Here is a 9,912-nt window from a genome sequence, read left to right as displayed (position 1 = left end):
TTAAAAACGCTAAAGACCCAAGATTGGTTCTTTTCATAACTTTTTAAAACACTTCATCATAACTTTGCTTATATATTTTGCTCTTTAAAAAGTAACATCGATAGATATGAACATTATTGTCAGAGGTCAAGGTCATTCAAAGTAAATTAGACTATGAGATACCAAAAGAAATGTAGGCCTAAAGTAAATTCCGCGTACTGGAAAAGAAAGCACTTTTTACATAACACTGTTCTATAATGTAGATTAACAAAGTGTTGGTGTTTAATGTAAGATGTAGTGGTGTTTCTAGGGATTGTAGGAATGTAATGGATGGTCAGGCGGATTGGAGATGCAATTTGAATATTCTAGACATCAAATATCTAATAACACATTTAGATCATCAGTATTAAGGGCATTTAGACGCTGATTGTGACTGTCCATACCAGGTAGCATAACCCTAAAATATAAGTTTTCAAAGTGCTTTGATTCTTTTTATCAGTCATTGATACAAAGTTATACCAGCTTGAAGCAGCATTGGCCAAAATGGCCAATTTACGATTCTAGTAAGAGTGATATGTCTTTTGGTTTTACATTTTACATTTGGTTTTTTATTTCTAGTTTTAGAGATGAAGGAAGCAAGTTATTCATCTATTATCTCATTCAAACTCTGCTGTATAATTGCATCGTGACATTTCTGGCTGATGGCCTTGTTTTTCTACTATAAAATACGGAGATATCTTGAGATTGGAGAGATATAAGCTTTCATCTTACAAATTTCCTCATATACAATTGGACAAGATTGTCACCACATATATTTTCTACCATTGCTGGTTCAATCAATGGTTCTACCATTGCTGGATCAAGACAATGGTTGCTCAAACAGTGTTACAAGATAACCGATAGGCTTTCTTTACTCTCAAGTGTCCATCAATGCTGAATGGCGATTGGCCAAATATATACATAAACTACTGTACCAAATACATGTACATGTATATTTCACTTTTCAAGAACTTCTGAACACACCTGGCTAGTGGGATCATGGCTCATCATTTTATTTTACAAATTTTAGATAACTGTTTACTCACCTTTCAAGGCCAAATCTACCGTAAAACCTCTAATAGAGGTTATTAGATTAAAGGTTAGAGGTTTTACTGTATGTCTCTCTAGCCTTCAATGAGCTGGGATAGAGGAACAGAACAGAAAAAAGATTTCTCTGAACAACAAATTGTCATACAAAAATCAATTAGACTCAGCTCTCTATATTCGGATGTTAATCACTAATTCTTCAGCCGTCCTTATAGATTGCACCCCTCACTTTACAGACATACAGTACAATGATGCAATAAAACGACTTGGCCACTCTACAACATATGGGGTGGGTCCACACAGCCCCAACCTCCAAGCAGCAAAAGTGAGATTCAAGACACCTGTCGCTGAAACCAAAACATTGCGGAGAGCACCGTCACAGGTTTGTGAAGATTTCTGCTTAATTTTATGTTCTATTTCAGGCAAGTGGTACACGTACCTGAAGGCTCAGCAGTTATTTTGTAACATTTCATCTTCACAGGTGACTGTAAAAAACCTTTCATTTTTATTAATTTATTATTATTAATGTAGTTATTGATATTTTTTCGAAATTACTTTCTCTTCAGCAAGATTGAGACAGGAAGCAATGATACAAATCTATCAAATTCCACGGTTTTAAAATAGCAAATTATCAACTAACTTTATTTAACGTTATTAACTTTGACTAGCTATATTTGCAAACTAGATGTTTTACTTAGTACAATGGCCTACTGGGGTAGCTTTTTTTTACTAGGGAAGTACATCCGCTGAGGATGTACTTCCTTAGTATGATGTAGCAAGGATGTACGAATTCAAACCATAATCTTGATGAACCAAAACAGCTGGCAGGAATTAGCTAATATTTAAAACAAGTTTGACCAAAGTATGTACATAGATTGCCTAGCTATGTGTTTGAGATTGTTAGGATTCAGGATTGTTTGCTCCTGGCAATTCAGTACAGCTTTAGAATCCACTTTCAATCTTAGCAGCTAGAAACCATTTGTGTTTGTATTGAAAACGCATAAATGGTGATTCAGTTAGCTATACTGTGGGGCCATCTTTGCGGATAGCATCCTAATAGCTGATTGTTTAGATGTTGCCATGACAACATGGGAAATAATTTACATATTGTTTTTCAGAGAATCTCTGATGGTAAAAAGACATCTTTTACTCATTCAATCAAGGGGCTTTTCTCTAAGAAGTAGACCTGCTTAGCATGAAGTTATAATGAAAAGAAGCCAACACCACGAGTCATACGCATCAGCAGCGCAAAAATTACAGTTCAACCTCTGTTTCTGGTTTCTTGAATTGAACTTTTGAACTGATTGTAAGAAGTCTGTTCATGAAGCATTTAGTTCAAACTAATTGTTCCACTAAGAATAATGAAAATAATTTTGATATATCTGAAGGATAAAAAGCTACCTTTTAATAGTGTTTTCCTTCTGTAATCGCAACCTTTAAGCTGTGTAAAAGGTACCGAATTTATCATAAATTCTATTTTATTAAAGATGGTTAGGCTGTGAATGTTTGTCACAATTCATACCCTATCCTCGTTTCCTTAGAACTTTGTGTCAAATTAAAAGAAATGCAGCAGACTGTTTCATTTTAATAGAAGATATCACAATCCAGATTGTGTTAATAAACATTCTAGCAGTTTTCACATATAAAAAATTGAAGGCTTGGGATGCTGTCGAGTTTTTTCAGCTTCAGGTTTTTAATTTGTTTTTGTCGGAAAAATAAAACTTTCATTTCTTGTTCACAATTTTGTCTTAAGATCTGAGGCATTAAAAACCGAGGTGAGACTATAACTATGTGTTTTACATAACTCTATACTTGATAGAGACTGGAGTTTGCTTAACTTTAGCTCAAGTCTCATCTGCTTTTTCCAACTCTTAAACATTTTTTCATACTGTTTTGTTAGAATTTCGTTGTACATGTATTTATTTTTGGCACACTATCAAATATTCAGTAAGTTTGCATGAAAACAACTATCTATCATATAGCTAAATATACTGGAGCACTATTTTCACTCAGCTAAAGCTATGACAATCGAAGCTGTAAGAGGCAGCGTGTTATATTTGCAAAACATCTCTATGCTTACGTCAGCATATGTATGCTACCTTTATTGAACCTTCATAACAACCATGTCACACAGCAATAAATAACTAGTACCGGCGGAATGCTTAAGCCACGAATATTTCATTTTTATGAGTTTTGAAATTAGTTTCCAGCAGCAAGATAGTACCAGTTCTCTGACATCTACATGTTCATATCTAGAAGTCCTGTCTAGTGTCCATCTGTTAAAGCAATTCAGGTCATACAAACTGTAACGTAATGTTAACTGAACATTATTGATAAAGAACGGACAAATCAGACAAGCCCTACCTTATGTATGACACCATGTCAGCAGCTAAAGCTCATTGGCATCTGCATGTGTGTATTATTTTGCCAGCAAGATAGAATGCTGGAACCATAACATCGATTTAAATGAAACAGTCATAAAATGAAAGAAAAATTAATTAGGTAATTTACACACAAATCTTTAATGTGAGTGTTGGTCTGGCCAAGTTGAATTCATCTTTGCGATAGACATCTTATAAAATATAGACCGAGATTCGAAAATACTGAGAGAGAGAGCACTACAGCCTCACTAGCTACAGCCAAGATTTGAGATGTGAATTGAGATGCTGCCCATTGTGGAACTCCTGCATTCTCCCCTTGAGTGGCCCTTGATTAGGTGAACCTACATGACAAGCACATAACCATAATGCCGAACTTACATGATAAGCGTATAGCTGTTTACACTGTACCTACATGATAAGCCCATAGCTGTAACACTGTATCTACATGATAAGCACATAGCTGTAACGCTTGTCAAAAATGATTTTGACGAGATTAGCCTAAGAAGTAAGTCACATCATTCCTTATAAAGGGAGAAATATTATCTACAAGGTTTGCAATTGCTATTGTTTAGCACTTGCCATATTTTATGCAGCTCTGGCGGTCTTGGCTTGGACTAAAAACAATTTGGGAGAATAACTACCAGAAAGCAAGATTACTAAAAGTTATAAAAAGTCAGCTCAAGAAAAGTTAACATTTTTAAGCTCGACTTTTGCAGCCAGTCTTAATCTGCCAAATGGACTTAAGTCAGTCTCCAGTACTGGTCAAGGGGACGAAATTTCAGGCAAACTGCCGAGTTATGCTTAGCTGACTTTGGACTATTGATTCAATGCCGAATTTTATCGAAAATAAACTCGTAAGGACTGAGACTTGTACTTATTGTGAGGTAACGTTACGTATCCTGGGAATATCACAGCCTGAAAAAGTTGCGTAAACTCATCTAGCTGGCTTGTCATGACATTAAAGAGATATAAATCATTGAGCGTGTCACATAAAAGCGATACTCAATACAGCGGTACCTTGAGATACGATTGCTCCGACATATGATGTATGTGAGATACGATAAAATTTCTAATAGTTTCGTTCTGACTAATGACGAAAAATTTGAGATACGAATTGATTATCGCCGTGAGTGCAGCTAGGGGGAGCAGTGCGTTCGCTGAACCTGATTGGTTGTCGAGGCTAAAGACAAAGGTAATGACAAGAAAAAGATACCGATGGAAAATAAGTGTGAAATTATAGCGAAGCATGAGCTTGGTGTTTGTATCATCAACACGACAAATAAACATGGCCGCAATCCTTCTACATTATTTTAGCAATGTTTCCATTTGTTTGTTTAGTATTAAGTGTGTATAAATAAAAAGAGAACATTTATCTCTGCCACCCCTCCTCCCTCCTCGAGGCAGCACCTCAGCTGTCACTATGGTAAGTACGATACAGTAAAACCTCTTTTTCAATGATTTTATCGACATTTATCATACATGAATATGTCAGTTTATCATTATGTGTGTTATTACTAATTTATTTATATAAAAATTGCGATATTATATGTTATTTACCTGTATTTTGTGGTGGTTTCATATCGTTGGAACACATTAATACATATTACATTATTTCAAATAGAAAGAATTGCTTTGGGATACCATTTTTCACATACAACGACGGTTATAGAATGAATTAAATTTGTATCTCAAGGTACCACTGTATTCCATTAGACTCAAATGGCTAGTCCATTTTCTACTTTAATAGCCATTTATTTTTATCAGCCTAATAATATGTATAATTGAATTAAATGACAGATCTTTCCATCCTTTAGAGGAAAACTTGAGTTAGCCTCAGCTTCAATAAATTGATGTTCATCTTCAGGACACAAATTTCATTCAATGAAATCTGTTATGATGATTAGCCGATTTAGTTTTGAATAATGAAGTTTCATCCAGTCATCTTGAACAAACAGACAAGTAGAAGTTACTCACTCGCGTGACGAGCCCAGCTCATCGGATGCTTGGCATATGATTTCCTTTTAGAAAAAGAACTCGACAACTTCTTTGCTTGCTTCTTGCTGATGATAGTCTTACAGACCAAGATGGCAATGATAGCGACAGCAATGATCTTGAGATGATATCCGTACTCTGAAAGACCATGGAAAGTACATCTTCTCGTGTGTTGTAATGTAGGTGACAAACAAACCGGTAAAACAGGAGGTGTTATGAATGTTGACTCTACCCAAAAAGTTGGTGAAAGCAAGTCTGAACTGTGAACAGAGAAATATTCAACACTGGTTGCAAGTTGAGTACTTACTCATGTTAGCTGGTAGCAAGGTAGTCTACTCTGTAGGAGGTCAAACAGGAATATAACAGTTAGGGAGGGTTTAGATATATGCTAATTTCCTTTTCCACCCATCTAATGCTTCCAGCCAATTCCATGAATAATTTTGCATAATTACCTATAAAAATATGCGAGCATAATAACATAGCACTAAGCAAGGGCTACTCATTGCAATGTCTTGGCACTAAAGCTATTCATTGATATGGGTTGGCGCTAAGGCTATTCATAGTAATGAATTGGGACTAAGGCTATCGATAGATATGGCTTGGCGCTAAAGCTATTCATAGATATGGCTTGACTAGAATATAATTGGCAGCGCACAGTTTGTCATGAAATCTCAATCGCTTTTTACTGTCATAATACTCACCTCATTGCTTAAATATAATATACAGCTAATTGTAGTGAGCAGTGGGCAGGGCATGAAGGGGTTGTGCAAACTGCTTTCAAAACATTCTGGTAAAAGGACTAACTGGAGTATTTTGAATGGAAAATCAGAAACTAGCCCACCTGATAAACTTCTATAAGGAGAAATATGGACTCAGACTGTTCATGCTCAAAAAACCTCCATTCATAAAGCAACATTTACTTGAGGCCCTCAACCCTGATCCTCAACCAGGGTCATCACGTTAAACCCTCACCCAATATCCTCATCAAAAATCCTTACTATAAACCTTAATCCAAGATCCTAAATTTTTCCACCCAAAACTAATACAAACAGCTGTGTAGAGTGCACATGCCAACTATGCAATGATTGATTACAAGAGACAATTTGCACTAGCACAAGTATCCATTTATAAGATGTTTCAGCCAAAACTAATAAGTGCAGCCTGTGTAACTTCACACGAGTAACAACCAGAACCTAAATAATAACTAATGCTGTCTCCTTCCTGAGGTCAAATCTTTTGCACTGATAAACACTGTATGCTGGAGATCTAAGTGCACCAGCTTGGCATGAATGTATTGAGTATTGTTAGAAAAAACTGGAGGCACATACAGCTCGGGTTAAGAATACACCATAAGATCTCTTAGCCACTGGTACCAAATCTGTGGCAAGGCATTCCTGATCCCGCCCATCTAATAATCACAACAATGAGGCTACTTGTAAAGAGGCTAATCATCAGAGTTGCAGATTGCATTATTCATGTGATGACAACTCCTTCCTAAAGCCAATTATTATCAGAACAGTTTTAGATATACAAGTACAATTTTAGGATATTAGATCTATGAACTTTCAATGAATTGACTAGTCAAGTGGATACCTGTACACTTGCTAACTATGTCACGGAGAAGATAAATCCAAATTACAGTGTTAAATTATGGCTAACTGGGTATTTTTTGTGTCTGAAAATATACAAATGAGCAGTTACTTTAATTACACAAAAAATTAAAAGTAGCGGCGAGATATTACTTGATTGATAATTTAGGAGTTGCCACTTTAGCTAAAGATTATATTCAAGGCAAGCACAGGGGCTTTATAAAATTCTTTTCTAAATAAACTGTAGGTGCAGGTGTGTCACAAGCATTAAAGCAGACGGAATTTCTAGACGAACAACTGTATAAATCCATAACAGGTGTATGTTGGTGTCTCCTAAGGATAGATTATAAAGAGTTCATTACTCAACCAACTCAACTTACAAACAATAATATGCAGCCTTGGATCTGAGAGTACAACTACATGTTTAAAAGTTGACTTGCAACAAAATTCACATTACAGTTATTTGGTATCAAAAGATTCACCATGTCTTCCTCTGCTGCGTTGTAGGTGCAAAAGTTGTGGAAATGTGATTACAAGCTCTCAAAAGCTAAAAAACCAACCGTTAATCACAGCCGTCACGAAAACACTGTAGATTGGAATCCCTTACCAAAACGGCTCAAATGGGACGTAGTTGAACACGATGTGCTTCTGTTCACACTTTCATGCAACCTCATTCATCGAAATATTTTCACAAATATACTTCGCACATTCAATAAAACTATGTCTATTGTTTTTACGCATCTGTTTCATCATCTTTGTAATGCTGTCACATTGAGCACTGATATTTCAAAACCTACCGTAAAAATTCGTTTAATTTTTAACCTTAGCTAGAAGGCGTGCAAATCATCCTCTGATAAACGTGACGAGCCTGTTGGTCACCTGTGATCGTTGGAAAATGCTGCAAAAATTGTTTACGCCATTTGGCAGAATGTATGGGTCACATGATCAGATTACGACTAGATGATTAGACCAGGCTGAAATGAAACTGTAAAGTAGCGAGCATATACATGTATATTTCCTATATTTTATAAGGGCTTTCCGGTAGAACCTGAAGTGTTTGTCATAAACTAGTGCTATGAGACGTTTTATATTGAGCCCTTTATTGGCATTTATTTTCACATGATAACATCGCATGTCAAAACAATAACCACAATGTTTGAGTACGACATCAAAATAAAGAGATTCCAAACTACTGCATTTTCGTGATGGCTACGATTAACTGTTCGTTTTTGAACTTTTAAGAGCTTGTAATCATATTTCCACATATTTTGCACCTACAAAACAGCAGAGTAAGACATGGTATTTACCATGTCAAGAAGTTTGTCTCTGTAGAGCGCACCACCTAAAATTGGCAATATTCAGGCATATGATATTAAAGATTGATGAAAATACATGTATATGCTAAATCACTCCATTAATGATTGGATTTTTGTGATTATATTTAGCTACCCTTCTCCGGTCCAATATGGATACACTATATTTTAATCATTCTGTTTTACTTTGGTAGCCTTTCCTTCTTGTTTTCTATAATTTAATGATCTTTAAAGGTTTACTTGCAACAAATTTCACATTACATATTTGGTATCAAATGGTTTAAAGTTTAAACCTTTTGGCATGGTACTTACCATGCCAAAAGGTTGATACCTTAAACATTGACTCCTTAAACAATTTGCAACAGAAATGAATAAGCTTCCAACTTCCTTGTAACTGCTAACGGCTTACTAATTACTGACGAATATGCGATAATCACCTACTATCTAAATAATCAATAAGGACTCACTAACTGCCCGCTAACCACTCACTAGCCAATCACTAACTGCTGAGTAACCATTTCCCAATAAGCCACTGACTGCTTGTTGACTGGCTTACTAATGCCTACTAACTAAAGTTGAAAAGATGAATCTATATAAGGTGTAGTTGCAACACAATGATTCTGGGCAAACGACTGGCCAGGATAAATGGGATAATTTGGATGAACCGTTTCTGCAAAAGTTACAATGAATACTGGCCCAGTACAGTTGGACCAAATTCTGGCTTAAAAAAATGAACCAAATACTGGCCCAACACTGACAGGACCATTTAATATCTGCCCATTAACCACCAACTAACCATCTACTAAGACGTCACTAACTATTTGCTAACTGCCAGCTAATACTCCAATGACTACAAAATAACTAACTGATAAAGACATACAAACCACCTGATAACTTCCCACTAGCCATCTAGGAGCCACCTACTAGCCACTTACAAACTGACTAATCACTACTTGAATGTCATTAAAAATATTGACTAAAGTTGCTAGTTGAATGGTAATTAAAGCGTCATTGTGTTTCCTATTTTGTTAAGTTTCAAGAGGATAGTTTTACACAATAAAAGCAATTTGTGTTGCTTTTGGGTATTATGCTTCAAGTGCATAGTTTGTTCTTCACTGCACCTTAGTTTGCGGTGCACTGCAGTGCACATAGACTAACAAGATGAAACTAGCACTAGAAAAAAAGCACTACAGACAATAATCGTTCTGTTTTCTTGTTGTAAGCCTAACATAGAGAAGATAGTAGCCAAACTACGAATGGTGTAACTTGTATCAGCTGTACAGCTGTACAACACTATTCGAGTAATAGCTATTAACTCAGTCATGTTACTGACGATGTAAGAGAATGGAATACTAGAAATTTTGTATTTGAAAATAAAATTTCTTATGCAAAATCTTCTAACGAATTAAAATTAAACTAGATTATTTACCCTTTTTGATTTAAGAAAAACGACTTTGCGATGGGGGGGGGGGGGGGGGTCAAAATTACGTAGCCTGAGATCCTTGCTATTTATATTTGAATAGCTATTCGTTTTTGTTGCGCTGTAGCTACTCGCGCGAGTCATGTAGGAAA

Source organism: Watersipora subatra, chromosome 5 (assembly GCF_963576615.1).
Source record: "Watersipora subatra chromosome 5, tzWatSuba1.1, whole genome shotgun sequence".
Lineage (NCBI taxonomy): Eukaryota > Metazoa > Bryozoa > Gymnolaemata > Cheilostomatida > Watersiporidae > Watersipora > Watersipora subatra.
This window is presented reverse-complemented; position numbering follows the sequence as displayed.